Source organism: Eschrichtius robustus, chromosome 17 (genome assembly GCF_028021215.1).
Source record: "Eschrichtius robustus isolate mEscRob2 chromosome 17, mEscRob2.pri, whole genome shotgun sequence".
NCBI lineage: Eukaryota > Metazoa > Chordata > Mammalia > Artiodactyla > Eschrichtiidae > Eschrichtius > Eschrichtius robustus.
Window position 1 is genome coordinate 27997390 of NC_090840.1, and position 25569 is coordinate 28022958.

Sequence of the window (25569 nt, forward strand, 5' to 3'; positions counted from 1 at the left end):
TGGCAAGTTCACTAAAAGGAAAGGCAGGAAGAGGAATCAAAAAGAAAGACTGAAACAGAGAAGAAGCAAAAGGGTTAACAAAGGTCTTGCTAAAGAAATATTTACTATAATTCCTTTCTCACTGCTATTTTATAGTACTAATTATATATATTACTAATTATATAAATAATAAATAAGTAATTATGTACTGAAATTTTTCTAGTTCTTCAAAATCCATTATCAAAATTAGAAGTCTCCAACAAAACTGTCATGTTAAGACCAAGAGCAAGTCCTGGGAATTTAAAAACATTTAGGTATTTTAAATATTTTCAGGTACTTTCAATATTTTTTAAGTTATCCATTTCTCAGTTATTGTTATACCTTGTGTAACATTTTCATTAATTTAAAGATATAAATTATAAATTTAAAGATTATAAACTATAAATTTAAAGATTATGTTTATTTATTTAGAAATATTACATTTTTTGGGGGGGGAAAGTAGGTATTATTCTAACTGGACACTATATGTTTGCAGAAGAAGGAAAAAAAATTCCCTCTTCTTATCAGACACACCTATATTGATACCCAAATAATATATGTTTAGAAATGTTTTTGGATGAGCAGCTTAATTTATTGAACATTCCAACATCTTTCACTGTAAGTTTTGCATATGAAAAAGGAGAATTTGTCTCACTTTGTCTCATTTTTTCATGATTCTCTGGAATGTATTCCTTGTAGAAAGCCTTATATTTAAAGTTGTCAAACACAGCTGATCTTCAATTAGAACATGCATAAAAGTGAAAATTGTTGTAACGTCTATTTTATGTTTTACTCAAAATGAAGGAGAAATGCATAAGGTTTTATATGAATTGAATAGATAGTCTTCATTTTACGAATGATTTGCATATAGAATGAGTGTTATTATAGGGAGTTACTAATGTAATCAAGAAGATCAGTTTCTTGTTCTCTGTTTTAAGTCATGATCCAAATCTTGCATCAAGTATGTAGCTTAGAGTTTCCTGATTGGAATGTATTATTATTTCTAATCTTATTTTTCTTTGTGTGTCTTATATGTCAGTGGGGTTTTTCTACCTATTGAAAATCTCATTTTGGTATGCTAGATTTTTTATTATATTTAATGTAGTCTCAAATCCTTTTAAGTAAAGAAATCTTAATATGAATTTATAAAAGAATGTAATTAAACATAGCTTCTGGTGTGTTAAAAATATGGTTTCACCGTGTTCCTCCCTTTTGGTCCCCTATGAGATTTATTTTCTCATAACCTCATAATAACATTTTACCACTTTGTAAATTGTCTTGAAAATTATATTCAACTCTGTTGATATAAATTCTACATCAATGGTTATTCTTTGTAGTAAAGAAACATTAACACTATTTTTGCTGTTTTTATTCACTTTAGGTCTATTCCTGATGGTCTTCCTTCTATTTTATTCGTAATACATTAATGTGAATTTCCCAGGAGAAAGTTTGCTGAAAATAGCCTATATGACTGTGCCTTAGAAAGTCTACTTATGTCTGTGTTTCAAATGGCTAAATGTCCTTGGTTTCTATAATGGCAGGAGAAGGGAAGCAAATGAAGAGGTAGACCAAATGTAACAAACTGATGCAAAATATAGTTAGATCTTGTATCAGTCTATTATTCCTATGTTTTTGTACTTTTCACTATGATTTTATAGCATCCAAGGTAAATGATATTGAGTATAGTTGATGTACAGACTTTTTAATATTCAACTACCAACATTTACATTATCATTAAAAATGTAATAAAGTTCAGGTGCCATTTTATCACTACAAGTGAAGTGTCTGAATATCTGAAAAGAAGTAACTTTTGTTTCTTTGTTTGTTTGAATTTTTTATGGCTTGCTGGTGTTTATACTTTATTTTCCCTCAAAATAATAAAAAAATGTTGCTCTGGGAGAGACCTTAGAGGTCCATACTGAAACTCAATTATGTGGCCTAGGAAATCTGGAATAAGAGAGGTGATTGTAGTGCTTCTGTGTTCTGGTTTCCATCCCAGTACTATACTGGTTCTCATCTCTGGATGTATATGGTAATCATCTGGAGCTCTTTAAACAAGATTAGACCTATACCCTAGAAACACTGAAATCCAAGATTCAGAGTGGGTCCTAGGCATTCCTAATTTTTAAAGCTATAGGTGATTGTGATGGACTGTAAGACTGAAAACATTTATTTAATGCATTTAATTTTCCAGAAAGAATATAGGACTCAAGTGATTTCTTACTAGCAGAATTGAAATGAGAATTAGGCTACTTGATACTACCTTCACTATAAAATACTGTATCTGTTTTTAAAGAATGGATGTATTCTATTTGAAGACACATTTTCAGTTTAACCACAAACTTGGTAAACAGTTTCCTTGCCTGGATCCACCAGCCCGCTCTGCAATTCTAACTGAATTGTTAAACTCCTCTGTGTCCTAGAGGCATTGTGTCCTTATGTGCAGACCATATCTAGAAATGAAAAACTGATATTCTTGTATAGTTAACAAAAATAAATTACTGAGTTGCCATGACAATATTACTTAATCATTTAATTATGTGTATCTTTGTGTGTGAATATAGAATTTTTATGTGTAATTTTTATAGGAAATGCACTGATCCTCTGTTATCAACACACTTCTTTCTCAGTCATTCATTTATTCATTCACTCACGAAGTATTAAACCTTTAACACATCTGTTACTCTTGGATACCAACGTCAGTCATCAGACTTTTTCAATGCCAACAAAACTACATGATTAAGGGTCATTTAAAGATGAATTAAAGGTTATAGATATCTTTGTATCATACAAATGTACTGCTTTTTTGGCACTTTGAGATTTCTTACATAGTAATCACCCTTTGGCAATGAAAGAGATTCTGTTCTTCATTTATCCACTAACTTTTTATTCACTCAATATTTATTGAGCATTCATTATGTACCAAATACAACATAGGAGCTGGGAGTACAAGATGAGCAGAATTATACCTCATTCTGGTCCTCTTATGTATACATAAGAGCTACTGGTTAAGATAGACATTAAATATAACAAAGAAATGTAGAATTCAACCTGTGATAAGTGCAGTAGCCCAAGGAGCTAAGCTAGTCTGTGGTAGGAGTCGGGCTGGATGAAGGATCAAAGGAAGGTAAGGCTTCCCTGGGATGGTGGCACTTAAGTAATCTTCAGATGATAAGGAGGAATTAAATAAGCAAAGAGGGTGGAAACTGGCTCTCGTATGAAGAGAGAAGAGTAAATTCAAAGATTTGGTACTTTCAAGGATATGGAAGAAATAAATGGAAAGTGGGATTTTTACAGGTATTAATTTGAACCATTTTTTGTAGGTTTTATTGCAAAATCACTCTTACTTTTGTTTAGGCAACATATCGAATTGGTGAGTTCAGTTTTGCAGAAGGTCATCAAAAACTAGGGTGACTGTTTTCCTTATTTGCCCTATTGTAACAATACTAGGGTGCACTTTTCCAAACTTAATTACTAATAGTGACCTTTTACTCTCAAATGTGTTATAGCTCGGATGATACATTTTATGATCAGTCTATCTAAAATGAAAGCCAAAATTGTTTCTTTTTTTTAAATAAGTTTATTTATATATTTGTTTTTATTTTTGGTTGTGTTGGGTCTTCGTTGCTGTGCACGGCTTTCTCTAGCTGCAGCGAGCGGGAGCTACTCTTCTTTGTGGTGCACCAGCTTCTCACTGTGGTGGCTTCTTTTGTTGTGGAACACGGGCTTTAAGTGCACAGGCTTCAGTAGTTGTGGCTCGCTGGCTTTAGAGCGCAGGCTCAGTAGTTGTGGCGCGTGGCGCACAGGCTTAGTTGCTCCCTAGAATGTGGGATCTTCCCCAGACAGGGATCGAACCCATGTCCCCTGCATTGGCAGGCGGATTCTTAACCACTGCGCCACCAGGGAAGCCCCCAGTATTGTTTATTCTTGGACCAAGTTACAGAAAAATGAATTCTTGTGAATGCATACCCTAGGAAAACACTGCTTTCTTAGATGTTTTATATAATTTCTTGCTATAGGTCAATAAGCCACCAACCAACCAATCAGTGTTTAATCTTTTTCCTTCCCTTTCTTCCTTTTCTTCTTTCAAAGAAATATTTGAATATTTATAGAATGTCTACACTGTGCCTGGCCAAATGCTAGGCAATGAGTACATAGCAGTGAAAGAGGAAGAGGAAACAAAATGAATTTGGGGAGGCTTTTGACACAGCATAGGAACAGCTGTAATATGTGCACCAATTAAGAAAGGAAAAAGATTTTTAGAAACATTCCTGGAGAGTAGTGTCCATTTCTTGGTGTTCCAAAAATATGAACTGAAAAATTCTATTCTTCCAGATTCTTTATGCCCAAAGCTCCAAGAACCATTTTGACAGGGTAGAAATTAGAAAGTCCAAATTAGAATACACAGTATTCAGTAGAAGGAAGAAGAATGCTGGGAACAACCTCTTGTAAAGCCTGGACTATTTTCTTTTGATAGTGACACTGCTTTTCTTTTGGGTTGCAACAAAATTCAAGGGGTAGAAATAGTATCACAAAATCAGAAGCATTTTGTGTTCTTTTTCTTCTGTGGCATGCTTTCCCAGATGAATTGAGTTTGTCATGGTCCTCATTGCTGGGACCATAGCCATCTTTCTTTCTTACTCTCACTGCATGGTATGAGATTGCTACCTTCAGATACCAAGGTGGGAAGGGGGAATGGGTTCCCTCTATGCTAGATTCCCCACACATGTATCATGATATCTCAGGGGAAAGGAAACGGGCAAGACAATAGGCCCAGCCCAGAAACACACTTCATGTTGATATGTATCTTGCTCAACTCTCCAATTCTCTCTTTTCACCATGAACTCCATTCTGCTTTAGCAAACTCACTCTTTGTCATCACTTCTGGTTTTGCTTCCATTGTTCTGCCTGGAACTCACTGTCTCTCCAGCCTTTTCAACTCCTTTATCCAGTTCTGCACCTGTAGCCCCATCCTTCCTACCTTCCTTAATCTAATAGACTTACTTGTCTAGTCCTATACAGAGATGCCTATCAAAATTGATAATTCAAATTATGATCTTAACTTTTACATGTTCTTCAACAGCTTCTTGTTTGATTTTACAAAACAGCAATTCAAAACTTTTCCCTTCAGCTAATTATCAAACTCGATGTCCTATCCTGACTCCAGTGGAAACTTGATCAGCCCAACGGTGGGATCCAATTGCAGGATCAGTTGTTAGGAAGCAAGATTTGTGTGTGTGTGTGTTGGTGGGGGAGGGAGGGTGCTTGGAGAGTAACATCAGCAATTGACAACTTGAGGTGAGAGGTAAATCTGGGTTTGGTTACTACTACTGCAGCATGTGTGCAGTCTCACTTGGGGCAATGAAACTGGGAAATAAAGCGTATCTATCTATCTATCTATCTTTCAAAGTATAAAGACATTCAGGATAACAGTACATCTTTTTACTTATCTTTGGCTGAAAATCTCTCCAAATATCTTCCTGAACTGAGATCCAGGGCCATTTTACTAATTTTGAAGGCCCATTTACTAAGATAAAAAACAAAGAGGAATTTCACCTTGGTTATTCAAAATGGAAAAGAGCAACTGTGTATGTGGGAGAAGACTGAGTGTTAAAAGCATGTTAACAGGATGGTATGTACCACTGTTTGCCTCAGCAGTTAGAATAGGCTGTCAACCGGAAGTCCAGACTTTGCCTCAGCCCTCCAGTCCTTTCTCCTCACTCTCTCCAGAGTTTTTTTTTTTTGTATAAAGAAGCTGATAGTGTGGTGTTCTTATTGTACTTTATTTAGGAGTGGTTCTCAAATTTAGACTTCCATAGAAGCACCTGGGGAACTGGGTAAAATGATGATTTCTGGACTGCATCCTATAGATTTAGATTCTGAGCTTGCCCAGTAGTCTACGTTTTAATTAAACATTCTGTTTCTCTATTGCTACTGCTCCAAAAATCACATTTTGAGAAAACATTGACCTACATAATGATGTCCAAACAAATTTACATGAAACAAAAGACCTTTCGAAGTCCACTCTTTTTTTTCATTTTCTGCTCTCTGCCCTTAAATATTTTGTGCTTATGTATTACTTGTCTTCTCATGTTCTCTCTCCACTCTGTATGTACCTATACATATGTGTATATATACATATATGTACATACGTAGAAAATCGTTCAATATACTTCGCTCATATTGAAATTATTTTAAAAATGAAGATTTCTGAAGAACATATAAACTCTTAAATTATTATTTATACCTTCCTTTAAAAAACATATTATTATTTCTCAAAGCTAATATTAGACTAAAAAGACATTCAGGCAGCCAGATGGTCATTGATCATAGGAGCTTTTGATTCCACATTCGTAAAATTTCCATCACTTCTAAGGAGTCCCGCATGTATTTTGGCTTCATTCTAACATGGGCTGTGAAAAATTGGTTTCAGTTCAGATTTAAAGTTTAAATGATTTACTTCCTTTTGTCTTATGTAGAATACAGTTAGTCAGAAATGGCTCATGGTTAAACAAAATCTTAAACACAGAGCTCTTGTTCTAAATTGATTTAGTCAGCCTTAATCCAATTAAAGATTTCTCTCTTTCTTTGACCCTTTGTCAATGTCTTTGCTTATTGCTTCCAGAAATTAAGTTAGAAATTTTGCTGTAATATCTCTATCAATTCGATCCTTTTTTTATTTGCTCACAATACATGCTCACTTGTGCACAGACATGCATAGAAACACACACAATGTATTCATGAGATGAATTCAGAAAGACAAAATACATAAGTGGGAAGTTACCTGCTATCATTACCATAGGACCTTCCACTTTAAATCTCTTAACTTATCTAAAAAACTAGAAGTTAAATATGAAGGAAATTAAGTGTTGGTTATGTCTACTAAAACGTTACAATTTATAATTCATAAACCACTTTTAAGATAGAACAAACACTATTTTAAGGGAGAAATCGCCTATTGATCAATTTTTCTTCTCTTATATATTTTCTTGTGTTTATTTTCACATGAAAGATTTATGGGGGTTTCTTTTCTGTTCGTTGTAACAAAATTTATGGCCACTTTTTCTTATCCAAAGAAATCCAAGAAAAGCGAAACAAAACCAAAACCCCTTTTGATAAGAAACGCAGAGTGCCTGAGTGAGAGGTGTAAGGAAGGGGCAAGAAGAATCATATTCTATGGTTTAATGCTCTGGGCTTACAAAAGCGTGGTGTTGGAATGGTAATTGGATTTCTGAGCATTGCTTTTGAGAATAGACTGCTTAAATCATTGAAAAGGAAATCATTGCAGAAAAAAAGCAGTGAAGAATTGCACAGACTGTTTGAGTACTTACAAAATGAGAACATAAGGAACAATGAAGAACTGGTTTAGTGCTGTTGAGATTTGACATCTTTAAAAACCTGATATTGTAGCTGTAGTTTTGATCTTTATTCCATTGTTGAATAAAGTTCCAATGTATTTTGGACCAATATCTTAAATGAGAAGTGAAATAAATGAGACCTTTTAAATGTTTTTAAAGAAAGAAACAACATTTTTCCTCCAAAGGCTACCTTCTACTTCCACATGAAAAATAGATGTGGACAAGTATACATCTCTATTTTTAGTTTGTTTCACATGTTTACCGCTGAGACAGTTTAATTGCTTTTCTTAAAATGTTAGAAGATTCCTAGGTCCCCAAACTTTCATGTTAATAGAGTGGCTGGCACAGAGGAAACATTTCCCATTTATTTTGATGTGTGTCGGGGGTGGGGTGGGGCTTAGATGATGGAGGTGGAGGAAAATCTAGGTAACAGCCTCTTAAAATCTCCAATTAAATTTCCCATCAGCAATTTTAAGTAAAACATGGCATTTACTAGGCAAATCGAGTTTAAGACATGTCCCCTAGCCCCCTTTTCAACAATACTCACTATCCCTGTATGGATAGCATGGACATGGGCAAAACCCTTACCTTCAGAACACTTAAATGTATGGCTCCCACCCCACATTGTAGCATTTTGCTGCAGAAGAAGCAGGAGGAAATGACAAAAGGCAAAGCACAGATTTCTACAGGGAGTCTGTTGTGCCATTTTCATGGAGATTGTACAGTGCAGATTTTCACTTCTCCTTGTTAGATTTGCCATAGTAGGGACATTTGTTGAGTGCACACTCTGTGCTAGATGGTCTGCTAGTTACCTCAGTTCTGTATTTAATGTGCTCTTCCCAACAACCTTTTCCTTCTTTTGCAGTGAGAGAATGGAAAACCCAGATAGTGACGAAACTTTCTCAGGGATGCCATAGCTTAGATTTCAATCCACTTTTACCTGCCTCAAAAGCCCTTCTTTCCCCTATCATGCTGTCATATATTTTAAGCATTAGTTATATTTGAAAACAGTTTTGTCTTTGGGGAATATTCACTGCTTTCTGGAGATCCTTTTTATTTCTATACTCTGTTGTGAAGTTCAAGTGCAGATGTACTCTTCTTTTTTGTTCAAAGTGAGGAAAGAAAGTCACTGACAAAGTGGTAATGTGCAGAGACTAGAAAAACGTTCTTATTCTCCACCTGAGACCCAGCTTTATAGAGACAGTAAGAACCACTGTGAGAAAACAAGTGAGCGTCAGTGGCTTCCTCTAGTGTAAAATTTGAAATTATTTCATGAAAGGATTTTCAGGGAGGAAATTTTAGAAATTAGGAGTTTCATGTTTTATCTGTGAACGATCAGTTCAGAACAGGGTTTAAGTGCATAAATAACCAGCATTAGAGAGTTACCCATTTGAAACAAACATTCAAATACACTTTTCTCTTGTTCCTAAGTAGTATGTTTGTGCTTTTTTATTTATCAAAAAGTATTCTCAGGGTGTAAAATCAAGATAACTTTGTAAAAATTATGTAAAATTATCTAATTATGTAAAAAGTTATTTTATTAAATCATACAGCATAAGACACAAATGTACTTTTTAAAATAAAATTATGAATAACAGTTTTGAATTTTTTAATATTGTAAGCATTATTTATTATAAAATTTCCTTACTGGATAGATTCAGACTATGTAAATAAAACATATATAAATTACTTACTTTCAAAGCAGATTATAGTGATCAAGGAAATGTTCCTCTAGCATGTTTCTTTTAATTTATTTATTTTATTTATTTTTTTTATTTTTGGCTGCGTTGGGTCTTCGTTGCTGCACGCCGCCTTTCTCTAGTTGCAGTGAGCAGGGGCCACTCTTCATTGTGGTGCATGGGCTTCTCATTGTGGTGGCTTCTCTTGTTGTGGAACACAAGCTCTAGAGTGCAGGCTCAGTAGTTGTGGCGCATGGGCATAGTTGCTCCGTGGCATGTGGGATCTTCCCGGACCAGGGCTCGAACCCATGTCCCCTGCATTGGCAGGCGGATTCCGAACCACTGAGCCACCAGGGAAGCCCTAGCATGTTTCTTTTATAACTGGGGTTAGTTTCATGTGTTTCTCACTGTGCCCTGAGATGGGACAGTGCCTGCCACAGCATCGAAGTAGCATGTAACTGGGTTTCATGATGTCACATTTACTTTCTGCGTGATATGAGGCTTGTCAGTTAACCTCCCTGAGCATGAGCTTCTCTTCTGTAAAGTAGGGCATTAATGTCTGTCTCATAAAAATTGCAGGGGGAATTAACCTACCAATGTAGTAGTACAGTGATGGTAGTTGGCATACTAAGTACTTAGCACTGTGTCCACAATCTCCTCGTCTTTACAGGTGTTAGTATATTTACCCTCAGAACAACCTTGTAAAGTATGTCTGTACAGTCCACCTCCCTTTACATATGAGGACACTGACAAGGCAGAGGGTGAGGTTACACAGCAGAGTAGTGTCAGAATCAGTGTTGGAAGCCAGATGCTTTGACTCCATAAATCAAAGTACTATGTACTTGATCAATTTAGTATGCTGACTCCCACCACCTACAACACACTAAATTTCTCTAAAAAGTATTCCTATCTATGTATCTATCTATCTATCTAGTTATGTGTTGAGTTGTGTCCCCCAAAATGATATGTTACAATCCTAAACCCCAGTACCTCAGAATGTGACCTTGCTTGGGAAATGGGTCACTGCAGATGTAATTGGTTTAGATGAGGTCTTAGTGGAGTAGAGTGGGCCCCTAATGCAACATGACTTGTGTCCTTATAAGAAGATGATGTGAACACACAAAGGAAAATGCCATGTGAAGATGGAGGCAGAGACAGAGGCATGCAGCTCCAAACAAAGGAACAGCAAGGATTGTGGGCCACCCCCAGAAGCCAGAAAGAGGCAAAAGAAGACTACCCAGAGTGTCAGAGGGAAGATGGCTCTGCTGACATATTGATTTTGGACCTCCAGTCTCCAGAACTGTGAGACAATAAATCTCTGTTGTGTTAAGCCACCTAGATTGTTAGTTTGTGGTCTTCCTTATAGGACTTCTAGGAAACTAATATATAATAGTTACATAATATTTATATAATATTATATATGTGATTGTAAGCAATGTGTCAGGTATAATAATCACTCCATAAATGTTTATTACTCTCTTTTTATAAGTTAGTGGTATGGGAATCTGTGCTTATGGCAATCTTATAAGAAAAACCTCTTCCTATATATCATTTTCTAAAGTTAAAAATCTATAAAACCTTGGAATTCTTGTATACTCCATCAGGAGACAGATATATATCTCTGTGGACACAGGTGTTTCTTTTCCCTTCAGCCTAGTAGCAAATATACCCAGAACTTGCACTTATGATTTATGGCACCTAGGTGGGCCTCTATATGGCTGTGCCGTATTTATTTTTATTCCATATATGTTATTTTTTTTTTCTGTATTTAGATTGTAAATTCTTAGAGAGGAGGGATTATATTTTGTACTTTTGTAAAATACATAACACCTGAAACAGAATGATGTTTATACATGGGTTTTTTTTTTTTTTTTTTTTTTTTTCAAATTTTGGACCATGACAAGAACTATTCTTTGAATCAGTGATGTTCACATTGGATGTTTGTAAGTGGGAACCATCATTGTTCAGCTCAATGGTATCTTTTGTTCTCAAGGAGAACATTGCACAAAGGTATATTAGATGTGTTAGGGCTGCCATAACAAAGTACCACAGACTGTGTTGCTTAAAACTGCAGAAATTTATCTCCTTACAGTTGAGGAGGGTACTCTGAGATCAACATGTTGGCAGGGTTGGTTTCTTCTGAGGTCTCTCTCCTTGGCTTATAGATTGGCCATCTTCTCCTGTGTTTCCATGTGCTCGTCCTCTGTACATGTCTGTGTCCTAATTTTGTCTTCTTACTACTAGGGACAACACCTTAATGACCTCATTTTAACTTAATTACCTCTTTTAAGACCTGATATCCAAATACAGTCACACTTTGAAGTCCTGGGGGTTAAGACTTTAACATATGAATTTTGGAGGGACACAATCAGCCCAAAACAAAAGGCATGAAATAGCTTGTGTCTGTATGGATTTTTAGCTGAGGACCTACCTAGCTTTTGAAAGCCCTAAGAAATATTTGAAAGTACAATTGATATGGGTAGCTAAGATGTTTCTTTAAAAGCAGATTTAGTACCATTTCAACAAAAGTCAATGTATATTAGTAATAGAATTGCTTCTCAAACTGGTAATTTTTTTTTTTTTTTAGGTAAGAAAAATATGTATATTTAAGTTGAGAGATTTGAGATTTGAGATTTCATTTTTGTTGATATTTATTTTGTTGAAATACCTGATCAAACTGGCAATATATGTTTTGATTTCACGATAGTATTGGGTTGGCCAAAAAGTTCGTTCAGTTTTAAGTGAAAATAAAAGACACATTTTCATATTCACCGAGAATTTTATTGAACAATGTATTCACTAACCGAACGAACTTTTTGGCCAGCCCAATACGTTTCTATTATTTCAAGTAATAATATCTCTAAAAAGTAATGAATGGGAAGGATAAACTAATATTCTGAAGATACTAATATGACTATTCTAAAAAATATGACATGACCTCTTCTGTTGCCCTCATTGGATTTTAGATGGACTAAAAATGCATTAGTCTCGGGACTTCCCTGGTGGCGCAGTAGTTAAGAATCCACCTGCCAATGCAGGGGACACGGGTTCAAGCCCTGGTCCGGGAGGATCCCACACGCTGCGGAGCAGCTAAGCCTGTGCGCCATAACTACTGAGCCTGCACTCTAGAGCCCACAAGCCACAACTACAGAGCCTGTGTGCCACAACTACTGAAGCCTGCGTGCCTAGAGCCCATGCTCCACAGCAAAGAGAAGCCACCATAATGAGAAGCCCGCACACCACAACGAAGAGTAGCCCCTGCTCACTGCAACTAAAGCCTGCCCGCAGGAACGAAGACCCAATGCAGCCACGAAGACCCAATGCAGCCAAAAATAAAAATAATTAAATGAAATAGAATTAAGAAAAATGCATTAGTCTCTTAAAGGATGCACTGTCTCAGTTTGAGAAACTTGGAAGTGTAAGAAAAACAGCTAATGTGGAAAAAAAGAAAGCCTTTACATTCTTTGATGTGTAGGATTATGTGATTCTAGGAATCTGTGATTATTTCTCTCTGTACCAGAGCTTAGTAGCCTACATGGATATTAGAATTCATAGCTTTATGTAACTCAAATTTATTTCTGTATGTGAGAAAGGATATGATTCTCTTTCCTAAAAAACATCTAGTGTAGACATGACATTATCACTCTGTTATTGGGGGAGATGATGCAAATCTTGGATGAAAATTTCTTCTCAAAGTGGAGATCTATGGTGCTGAGTATATTGACTCACATCAGGCATTACCTGCAAAGAAGAATATTAAGTAATAATTTGTAGTTTTCAGAATATTTACAGAAAATAAGGGAAAATCCCTTACTCAGAGGGGACTTTTAAATTGACTCCAGATACATTACACACATACTAAATACATAATATACATAATATAACTAAATTAGGCATGTGCTATAATTGCTTTATACTACCTGCAATATAACAAGATTGGGTCATGTGAGGTGCTTTCCTTAGATTTTGTCATTTTTAATCTCAACATGTCATAGACCCTATAATTTCCTTGTTCTCTAGGAATCAGATATTCAGAGCAATCACTACCATACTCACCACAGAGACTGAGACCAGCCTGTCTTCCATGAAGCCTGGTAGCCCCTACTTACTTCTAGAACTGGCCTTTTCTTTCACTCCTCAAACTAGGCATCACACTGTGTTTTAAGGTCAGGAGCCACTCTTCCCTACTCTTTCTTAGCACAGTATCCCCCAGACTCACTCCCTTAGAGCTGTCCTTCTAATGGAGATGCAGGATTGGATGGAGGATGCTTCCTTCTCTGGAATCATTGCTGTGCTGGATTAATAATCTCCTTCCAGCAGTCATAGGAGTCATTTTTATTCCAGCTTTCTCCCTTTTCTCTAATGTGTTCTCCCCACTGTCCTTGTAGAGACACCCCTGTTTTATATGACATATGGTACTTGTCTAGAGGTTGCCAACTCAATTAAATGTTACTTTCAAGCCTAGGTATACATAATACAAGCAGTGACAGAGTTTCTCATGTGCACTTTGATGTAAGCATTGTTTTAGTTTGTTTTTTTGTATCATTTTATTTTGAGGGGCTCTTGTTCCTATAAGCTACTTACATCATCCGTACTTCTGTTTTCAGGATTTTCCTTTCTGCATCATGGAGACTAGATTAATTGTGATTGACATTTTGTTGTTTTTTATACATATGTGATTTTATTCTGATCATAGTTTTCATTTGATTTATGTTCCTAATTTTAATAATTAAAACACAGATGACTATACAAGTATTTTCTTCAGCCAAAATTAATAACGTGTCAGATTCTTATGGTTACAGTAAGGACAAATGTTTTTGAAAATGTGTTAATACTTAATTGCAATTAAAAAAATCAGCAGGGATTTCCCTGGTGGCGCAGTGGTTAAGAATCCCGCTGCCAATTCGGGGGACACGGGTTCGATCCCTGGTCCGGGAAGATCCCATATGCCGCGGAGCAACTAAGGTCGTGCGCCACAGCCACTGAGCCTGTGCTCTAGAGCCTGCGAGCCACAACTACCAAAGCGCACACGCCTAAAGCCCGTGCTCCGCAGCGAAGAGAAGCCACTGCAATGAGAAGTCCGCGCACCGCAACGAAGATTAGCCCCCTCTCGCTGCAAGTAGAGAAAGCCCGCGCGCGGCAATAAAGACCCAATGCAGCCAATAAATAAATAAATAAATTAATTAATTAATTTTAAAAAAAATCAGCTGATTGGCTATGCCGGATTTATACTTGCTAATCCTTCACTCATGCATACCAATAATCTTCACTGTTTAGCCTCAATTTCAAACTTTTTAAAGTAACAATGCATAATGATATATGCAGTCATAGTTACTTTAAGAAACAAATTTTAAATCAGTACAGTATATGATAGAATGAATATTAACTCATAATATCTCCAATTATGTTATTTTACATTTTTAACTCATTATAATTAATGCAGAAGGTAGGAATTTACTATGAAATTTTATGAGCGAGAAAAAGCTTACAGCATTTCATATACAAGTGACTTTACATTTTAGAGATTTAGGTAGGTAATCACTTGGAGAATTTATTGACCAACACTAGTGATATTTATTTTCAGGACTTGGAACGCATACATTCTTCAAGCACTGAAAAAGGTATGTATTTGTTAATGGTAAAAATTATCTCTTTTATGACATCTGAAATGTTTTTTTTTTTATAAATTTATTTATTTATGATTTTTGGCTGCGTTGGGTCTTCGTTGCTCTGCGCGGGCTTTCTCTAGTTGCGGCAAGTGGGGGCTACTCTTCGTTGTGGTGCACAGGCTTCTCATCGCGGTGGCTTCTCGTCGCTGAGGAGCACGAGCTTTAGGCGCGGGGGCTTCAGTAGTTGTGGCTCACAGGCTCTAGAGCGCAGGCTCAGTAGTCGTGGCGCACGGGCTTAGTTGCTCCGCCGGCATGTGGGATCTTCGCGGACCAGGGCTCGAACCTGTGTCCCCTGCATTGACAGGTGGATTCTTAACAACTGTGCCACCAGGGAAGTTCCTGACATCTAAAATTTTGACATGGCCCTAAATCTGAGAGAAAAAGAATAGAAAAGTGATTAAAAAAAATAAAAGCATGAGTTCAAATTCTGTTTCTTTTTTTTTAAATCAGTGTCTTCTGAGAAGAAAGTATAAAAATAATTTCTACTTCACATAAGATTATTTTGGAGGGATTGAATAAGATAATGGTACATGGCAAGCACGCAGGAATGCAGCTACTCTTAAAATTAATCTGCTGTATTCTCCTGTCCCTGGTGAAGACAAAGCAGTTTTCTGTCCCTATAGTTTTACCTTTGCAAGAATGTCATATGAACGTAAATATACTGTATGTAGTCTTTTTAAAGTCTTGCTTCTTTTTTCAGTTAACATTTGACATTCATCTACTTTGTTCCACGTATCAATAATCAGTTCCTTTTTATGCTGAGTAGTATTCCATTGTGTGGATATGTCACAGTTTGTTTATCCATCACCCATTGAGGTTTTCGCATTCTCACCAGAAATAAAGGAGAGTTTTAATTGCTTGACATTTTTGCCATCATTTAGTGTTATCAGGATTTTGTCTAATAGTTATGTAGTGGTGATGTATTTATTTAAATAAGAAAAGTACATTTTCATCAAGCATATGAAAGTATAAAACAGTCTACAAACTACCTGGTGATTACAAATTTGTACATTTTCTTCTAAGAGAATTTCACATTTCCTCCTTTACTTCAGACTTTTCAGGAGGAGAAGCTTTGTTGAATTTCACTTTTTTCTATGAGTTTTATAAGGCACAGTGAGATCTCTGAAAATTCAAAATTTTATAAGAAATGATCCCTGTCTTCAGATCGCTCATAATTTATTGGAGTTTGGAGCCCTGAATAGAAGCCTAGGACTATTTAGGAGAGAGACCACAGTTCAGCCCAGCAGTTAAATGCGTGAATTTTGTTGATCGGCCAGTATGGATTTAGAAAGTGGTTGTGCTGTTTATGACCATAGGGCATAAGAGAGATTTGAATGATCAGATTTGGACATTTAAAATTACCTTCATTTTTGATCTAACTATAATAAAATTTAATCTTTTTCAGTTTGCTTTAGAACTCTTAAATGTGGATGGTAACGTATTCAAAATAATGGAGCAGGTAGAATGGTGAGCTGCAGGAGATAGAAGAACCGAGGAAAGAGAAAAAGGGAGGTAAAAAAAGGAAGGTGTTCTGAGTAAAACCTTATGTCTGTGCCATCTTAAATCAGCAAATTCTTTCATATTATGATTTACTTAAGTATCAGTAATATTAATAAAAATTTTAGTCATTGCTCTGACCTCAAAAACTAAGGTCTTTCTGTTGTTTTAAAACCTTCCAGGTCAGCTCCCCACCTCATGCCCATCACAATTCATATCCCATGATAAGCATCAGGGTTTTTTGGGGACAAATGGGCTTTCACTTGTGGCTGTAGTCCTTCAACTGTTGACTCTGTGCTTAGAATTGCACTGCAGTCATTTGTGTGAGTTCTTGATTAAAGCATAAACAGAAACTTCCAATTGGCTTTGAAAATTCTTCTCTGGGTCAAAGTGTACTCAAATGTTTTTCTCACAGATACAGGTATACGTTCCTCTGACCACCATTTAAGAATGAACCGAACACAAACATTAAGTAGAAATATGAAAAAAAAAGAAATGTTTTGTAAACAAATGCTATTTTAAACAAAAGGGAATATCACTGAACATGTGAATATTAGACAACAGCAAAAAAGGCAAAAAGAGAGAAAAGCAAGAAAAGCTATGGAAATGCATTTGAGATGTTTGTTACCCTCTTATGTGGTTTTACTTTACAAACTCTTCTGAAATTTAAATTTTCTTGGCACACACATTTTTGTATAAATATGAGAAAAGACTATAAATATACATCACTGTGATGACACAGCTAAACTTAAGTGGTAACAAAATATATTATGTATGCTCTGTTTTTAAATTAGGATCAGCTTATTTTAGCACTTGCAATTTGATTCTAGTTAAATGCTTCAAATTTAAATGCTGCATATAGAATCTATTTTCCTCAGTATCAAAACCTGTATAGGGCTTTTATTATTTGTTCATTCCCTTAGTCCTCAGACAATGGCCATTTTTGCTTACCTTCTACATATCAAGAACTACAAAAAGCTTTGAGGCACAAAACTGAATAATATCTCCTTCCTAACCCCAAGGTGCTTAACTCAAATGTGGGATAAAGTTTCCATAGGAGCCCCTATGGAAGGAGAAGACATACGTTGACTCAGTAATGTCTGGGCTGCAATCAAGGATGAATAGAAAGACTTTCCTATCACAGAAGACAGCATTTAAGGAGAGGAGGAAGTGTTGAGCTGCATGTTTGGATGCAGGCTTGGGGAAGCAGATGTTCTATGCAGGTTTTAGTATTGTAAGGATCAAGACAAGGAATAACAGAAAACAACTAGGGTTTGGTCATGAAAGAACTTACATATCACACTACAGATATATATGTTTATCTGCCATTTACTGAGAGGGAGTCAGCATACTATATTGGTCAAGTAGTGGATAATACTCTGGTTTGTGGAGTCAAAAACCCTGGCTTCCAACACGGGTTCTGACACTGCTCTGCTGTGTACCTCCTCATCTGTGAATGGAGGTGGACATAAACACATATCTTACAAGGGCTAATTATGTAAATGCCTGTGAAGATGAGAAGGTCATAGCCACATTGTTAAGTACTTAGTATGCCAAGTACCATTATTACATTACTACATTGGTTGGTTAACTCTCTCCACAATTTTTATGAGATGGATGTTAATAACCTACTTTACAGAAGAGAAATTCATGCTCAGGGAGGTTAACTGACAAGCCTAACATCACATAGGTAGTGAATGGCACCACCTAACAAAGCACCATTGGAGGTTTTTTCTGCAATTAGAAAATAACTTCAGGGAGTTTTGCCTCTATGACTCTATGAATTGGGGAATCATTGACACTAGTTAGGTAAAAAGCCCGAAATGAAGACAAGGAGAATAACTAGTGTGTCCTGGATATTTTTATTTTCAGTTAATGTTTGGGAACTCACCTCTCACAGCCTGAAACTTCTGTCTTATCCACCCGTGAACAGTAGAGCTGGTTGGTTGCCTTGTGGTGAGAATGTGGACTGGGAATCTTATCCCACAGGAAGAGCTTGGAATATATGAGTTTCATGCATGTTCACTCAGTCTCTTCCTGTAAAACCCTTAGTTCCCGCTGGTACAGAGTGGGTACTTGGGGCATGCCGTGTGATCACAATCTCAGTGCCTCTGGGAACCAGGCAGACACTGAGGAAAGCAGCAGGTTTAATTCCATAATGGTTTCTTAAGTTAATTCTTTGGATGCAGAACATCTTTCTTTGAATTTTTCTTGAAGTGCACAGCCCCTTTGTTTAGCTTTAATTTTCCCATTTTTGATATTGACTTGGATAGAAAAAGTACTTCACTATCCTCTTAATTCTATCCTAATAAATAAAATAACACAAATTTGACGATGAATAGTGACCTCCAATGCCAGTGAAGTGGTAAATTATGGCGTGGATGCTGATGAATTGGGGAAAACATGCCATACCTAAGCAAACGTACCTTGTAGTTCTGCCTCACTGCTGATGGATGAGGCCCCAGTATTTTCATTTTTTTCAGTTTTTCAGTGGAAGCTAGAGTAGTGGAATCTTATGTTTTATCTTATTTTTCTTTTTGTGGATACGTAATTAAAATAAAACATACAAAACAATACACTGTGTGGGCCAACAATATGAGAGCCAGCCAAAACAGGCACATTGTGTAACCTCCCAGTCAGCTGCCTCTTTCTGGGTAAGGAGAATATCAGGAGACTGCTCAGCAGAAAACAGAAATGGTTAGATCTGCATGCTAGACAGATCATTCTAGCAGACCCATTTGTCTACTGTGTCATTATCCTAGAGGTTGTAGTGAAACCATGAAAGAAGATAAAATTTCCAGAGAAATGGAAAAAGTGGGACAATCAAAGACTCCTGGTTGAACCCTAGGCATAACCAATAAAGAGAGACAGGCATATAGAAGAAACAGAAGGAATAATCAGAGAGGAGAAATAAGTTTATAAGAAGGACACATCATATGCTTCAGAAGGATCCAGGGAAATAAAGACAAAGTCCTTTGAATTTACTGGGAGATTAATAGGAGGAATTTTGGTAGATGAAAAATGGTAGTGGCCAGTGTATGCTACTCTTTTGAGAAGTTTAGATTAGGAAGGAAAGAATAGGTGTTGAAAGTCAGTAGAAGGGGAATTAGCTATTGGGAAGAAGTTTATTTTTATGAAAAAGACTTAAAAATATTTATTATCAGGGAAATTTATATAATGCTTACCCAAAAGGTGGAAAGAAACTACTGTTTATTAACAATTACCAAATGCCAGTTCCAAATGTGTTTAGGTTATCTCATTAATTCTCATAACTCTGCCGAAAGCTTGCTGAACATCCTTCTTTTATAGATGTGGGAAATTTAGTTTCATAGAAGTTACATATCTTTCAGGAAGTTACGTGACTCTATAATCAATATTTGTCCTTCTGTTTGTTATCCACCCAATAACCGTTCTAGAAAGATTTAAGATAATTTAGAAGAATAGTTAGTACATAATCATGAACCAGGAGAAAACGAGTCTGTACTTTTTTCTTTATAGCACACTATCAGAGCGATATATTTGAGTTTTAAATTTTTATATTAAAACTGTATTACATGTTTCATTTGCTTCTTGCATATCGGGAAGAACATATCATGTTCTAGTTTTCTTTGGGAAATAAAACATTAAAAAATGTTTTCTCTCATCTCTTCATGAAATGAAGGGGAGAGGTCTGCTGATATTTAATATTAATTTATATTTTGTTATCAATAATAAATTATGCTATAAAATTTAGAGCTTCATATTTAGTCAGGATCAAATTACCTTCATTTTATTTATTTGCAATGTGTTTGAATTAATTGAAAAAACATGGGCTCCCTCTTGTGACAAAATCAATGATTTTTAAATGCATTTCTGTGCCAAACTAAATCACTCATCTATGCCCTTTTGTTGTCAAATAATATTATATATAAAATTATTTAATCATTTATAGTATTATTTTCTTTGATAATTAATTCTTTCAGTTTTTTTAAAAAGAGACCAGTATTTGATTCTAATTTGCATTAAAAATGTGTATATATTTTAAAATATTAAATTTTATAGTTATGTTGAAAATACCAAGGAGAAGAGGAAAGAACAGATTTGTCTTCTCTTCTTTTGCATTTTATATGTATTACTATATGTTTCTGAAAACTCTTTGGAGAAATTAGTCCTTGTAATATTTTAACTGACTGGCACTCCAAGCTATGCATACAATTTTTTTTATATTCTGAATGTTCCCCATGTTTGATAGATGTGCTTGTGTTTCTCAAAATGTGTGGTATTTCTCTCTGTTTTGCTCTGCAATCTATCCATGTGTATTGTTTCTACATTCCCCAAGGAAGCAGCACTCACACTGAACTATTAGGAATGCCCACAATGAGAAAGTCTAACAAGAAAAAATTAAATTTTCAGCTATTTTTTAAAGGAAAGGTTATATGCTATGTTTGCATGTGTGTGCATGAAAGAGTGTAGTTGGGGGGGAAATCACTTAATAGTTAAATTCAGGGACCCAGCTCTGAAAGGGTCTTTTAAGGTCATCTCAGTACCAGGCTATGAAATAAAAGAACTGGATTTAATCTTGGCCCTGTTATGGACTACCTACATATCCTTGGGCAAGTCATTTTCCTTCTTGGAATGTCTATTTTCTCACCTGTATAATGTAATTAACCCACATCAGTGCTTTTCAACTTATTTTCTGTGTAAACACATCTGTGGGAAATAACATATTTCTATGACTCACTTGAGTATTAATTATTGAGACAATGTCTGTGGGGTGATAGAATAGGGACTTTGGCAGCCTGTGAATGAAGATATCAGGAGTGAGGGCTGTAAAACACAGCCCAAGGCAAACATATGTTCTGGAGCTGACAGGGGTGCCATGTAAGGGCCATTCCCCACTGGTTAATTGTAAACAAGCTAGATTCACAGTTATATATTTTATATTCTATAAGGCTAAACCATTTTGGCATTGCCATATTGGTAGGTAGTATGAAACCAGGACTGGGATTTTACTCTCCTACCCGTGTTATTCTTTTTTTATTTCTGTAATTGATAAATGGTCCAGCATTTTTCTGGAGTCATAAACTATAGGTTGTATATTGCCCACCAATTTCAAAAACTTAAATGCAGGGCATGAGCTTTCTTTCCACTCCAAGTGCTGTCAGTCTGCTATGTTTTTGCACAGCCTACTTCAGTCATTTATGTTACTCCTGAGACTCCAGGAGGCCTTTGAGTTTGTGGCCTGAAATGACATATCAGGAATTGGTGTCCATTACCTGCGTCACCAGTGTTACATTTTGCCCAGAGAACTTCTATGTCACTAGCATCTCCTCAGGTTGAACGACAAGCTTCTCTAGGGATCAGCCACCAGGTTCTTCACCTGCTCAGGAATGCACCCCACTTCTGAATCATCTTGTCTGTATCCCTACACCCTTCTTAGTGTCATATTCCTGGGCTTCTCTCCTTTTGGAGTGGCACCTGTGTGGACTACTTACCTTGTCTTTGAGTTTCCTTTGATTCCTGGGCTCCATTTCTCAGATCATATGCTGGTCCACAGTCCGTGGCCCATAGACCAATCTTTCCTTTTACTCTGTACCTTATCCAAGTGCTGATTCATCTGAGATCAGTCAAGTTAAAATGAGCCACAGCAATGGCTAGTGGGATATTTAACACTGTCATTCGTCCACTGCTAGTTTAGGCTAAAAATATTTATTGGATGAGTACAATGTAGTAATTAGATCCCTTTTGCATTAAGAAATTTGGTACAAGATGAAACGCTTTGTGGGAAGCTCAGGACAGAGAACTGTTTCTGATCCTTCAGAGAGATATGAAAAAATAAGATGGACATGGGTATCTTGGTGTGGACAGCCAGAGCTACAAATGCATGTGTATTTTTGTCTATTCAAGGAAATCTATTGTTTGCCTTCTAATACTGTTTTAAGATTCCACTGAGAAAGACAGACATGAAGGAAGGGAATACATTGTAATGCACATTATATTGTGGGTGGTGGTAGAACATACAAAATTTTGTATATAAGCAACCACAGGAGCCCTTATTGTGCATGGTAGCTTTCATGCTGAGAGAAAGATTTTTGTATGGCTTAATATATAAATGAGATTATATATAAGTAACCAGAGTCAATGTCATTTTTTGTTGCAGTTATTAAAATAGATAAATTACTAGGAAGGGGCTCCATAGGTGAGAGGAGGAACCTTCCATTTAGTAGCAACTACTCTCCAGCCCAACCACCCTATGATACATACAAACCTAGTTTTTTTATCTTAAACCTTATATGGCTTGTGTTCCTGTGCATGTGTGTGAGTGTGTGTGTGTGTGTGTGTGTGCAGGGGGAGGAACGGGGTAGGCAGAGAGTTTAGAGGTTTTTTGGTTTGGTTGTTGATATGTTTAAATTGATGAACAATTTCCATTTGATGACTTGTTATAAATAATGTTAATTCTGACAAGTTTTTTTTTTTTTTTTTTTTGTCTCAATTCAGTTTCTGGCTCCCTACATAGTGCACAAATAATTTATGAAGAGGGATGATGTACAATTTTTGTACAGGATTATTCACACTCTAGAATTTGTGCTACCATAACAAAGCACTGGTAGAGACTGTTTCTCTTTTTCTGCTATAGGGAAATATCAGTAACTACGGAGTATCACCTTTGTGACTCTAAATTGGGGAATCATTGACCCTAGGTAGGTAAAGAGCCCAAAATGAAGATAAAGAGAGCAGCTATCATGCCTTTCCTGAATCCTGGGGATTTGTACTCTTAGTTAATGCTTGGAACTCACCTCTCATAGCCAGAATATTCTGTCTAACCCATCAGTGAGCAGTAGAGCTCCTGGGTGACTTGTGGTCCAAACAGGGATTGGGAATCTCATCACAGATGAAAGTCTTAGGATACACGAGCTTCACGCATGTCTACTCACTCTCCACGTTTAAAACTCTTAGTGTCATGCTTGGTGCAGAGTGGATGCTGGGGTGATGATAGTTCCTTTCTCTTTCTCTGTGCTTTGCATTCTTCCAAAAGAAATTCAGAATATGAACTGCTATAATAGGCTCTGTTTATCCTCACATGTAATGATAATATGCAAATAACCAACAAACATGAGATCCAGTCCCTTCCAGATAATGGAACCAAAATATTAAAGGTTTGTGAACTATCTGATTTTCTTCGTGATTTCACTCTTTCTATGCTAATTGCAGAATGATCCCCTCTCAGGAGATTAAAAAAAATAAATCCTTAAAGAACAGAATTTTGCCTCTCCTAAAATATGTCTATATTTATATTGATCTTTCTTTTTGTCTTTTTAAATTGCTGTTTTCATTCAGGACAGAGCAGGACTGCAGAAGGTGCATCCTCATCCCAAATGCAAAAGTGGCGGGCTTTGAAGCACTTAGCACCTTCACAGCAAGGAGAGAAGGGATGTTATGTTCCTTGATGGATTCGGGAGAGAAAAAATGTCTTATGATCCTGTTTGAGTGCTGCTTGCAAAGCTCTTTCCCATTACTAAAAACCCTTTCCTTTATAGCTGTATCCTCTCTTCCACCATAAATGTCCTCACACGTTCTTTGGCTAAACCTAGCGGCTGAGTAAGGGATTTGCTTCTCTTAACTGTTCAGTGCCTCCGTGCAGTGCTTCCTAACCCTGGCTCCCCAAGAGAGTTTCTGAATCATAACTCAGAACATTAGTCTTTTGAAGCTAAGTTTCAGAAGCAAGGCATTTTCATATCATGGGTGTTTAATAAATCTCAACTGAATAAAACAATGGACTTAATTAAATTTTTATTTTTTCTCAAAACTATACTCTCTCTCCTAATTGATTTGCATTATTAATTTTATTCTTCCATCCAATCTTTCTAATTTGATCCTAATATGAGGAGGCAGTAAGGGGAAGGGGTGTATGGTAGTGTGTTGATACATCCATTTGCTCATGTAACTGCCTCATTATTGCTTTTACCACATTCTAGTGCAAAAATTTAAGTACCTGTCTCCCTAGAGTAGACTTTGTGATCCTTGATGGAGGGACCATATCTTCCTCATTTTCATGTCCCAGGACACAAACTCATGTCTGAACTTGTAGAAGGTGTTCAGTAAAAAAAATGAATGAATGGATGAGTTATAGCACTGTTCAGATTTTTGCTTAAAAGATGCGTGAAAAGTTCTAGAAGTATTTTAATTTAAGCTTACATTAAAACTTTAGCTATTACTCCAAAAATATGGTTTAAAATGATACCACCTAAGCGACTGGGTCAGAATTCAGTAAAACTAATAAAGAAAATATATAATTTGGTTCTGATGCAGTTTACATACACATTAAGGAATGATTACTAAGAAGATGACTGCTTTTAAAGGGCCTGGGAGAACTGGGAAACTTTTGACAGGGGAAATCAGAAATGTGCAGTCCAGTGAAGAATTGAAGTACTGGGAGTAATAATATGGGCTGATGCACTCAATGTAGCAGTAATGCTCTCTGAGAAGGATAGGAAATAATTCAGTTCCTCCAGCCTGCATGGAAGCTAAATACAGTATGACAAGAAATAGTAGCAGTGCTCATTATGTCTGATTGCTAATTACCCCTTTGAATGATTCAGTTATGCCTGCTACTAGATAATTAGTTTAGTAATTTATGGCTGCTGCACAAACTAGTATTTTAATTTTCGAAGCACAGTTTTCACAATACCTACAGTTCAGATAATATCTTTCTTTTTTATTCAATTCTAAATTGCTTTTTTGAAGGCCTATAAAAGAGCAAAAATCCTTGAATTTTTTCCACATTATTTCATGCAAAAGTTAGGCAATTTCTGGAATTTTATTTAACTTTAAACTGCAGGAAAATAACATCTTATTAAGTCCTTTTTCATTGTGTTTAATTTTTACAATTTTGTGAGCAAAAGGGGTGAAATTTTTTAGAAGATTCTATCAAGTGACTCAATTTAACAAGCTGCCAAATGTCATGTTCCAGAAAGACATTGAACTTTTGATAATTCACCTTCCTATTTTATAAATTTCTACTTCAGACGTGGGTTCTGTTTTTGCCTGGATATTGTTTCTCAACACCTAGGAGTAGCCAGTGGAGGACAGCTGTTCCCCACTCCTACCCAAGTTTGGTGTGGTACACAAACAGGTAAAGAAGTAGATTGTAGGAGGGTTCTAATATTATCCTCTATTCCTATTTGAGTAATGTGATTAATTCTAGCCAAAGAAAGTAGAATTGAGTCACCATGGGTACATTTTGGTCTTGGATCATCTACTTCTTGAATCCACCTGCAGTCCGCCAATACTGCAGCTACCTTGATGGGTTTTGTAGTGGGGTAATTGTCATTGTCTTAAAATATTTTGTCATCGTTCATAAACACTTAT

General features: G+C 36.2%; 1 protein-coding gene across 1 annotated transcript in view; it reads left to right on the top strand.

Moving 5' to 3' along the window:
• Nucleotides 1-14644: 14644 nt before the first annotated feature.
• The window catches only part of RALYL (RALY RNA binding protein like), a 532902-nt gene continuing 521977 nt past the window's right edge, over nt 14645-25569 (top strand). Inside the window, exon 1 of the mRNA XM_068525481.1 lies at nt 14645-14676. The gene's annotated coding sequence lies outside the window, so the exon portion shown is untranslated. The remainder of the gene's footprint in view (nt 14677-25569) is intronic.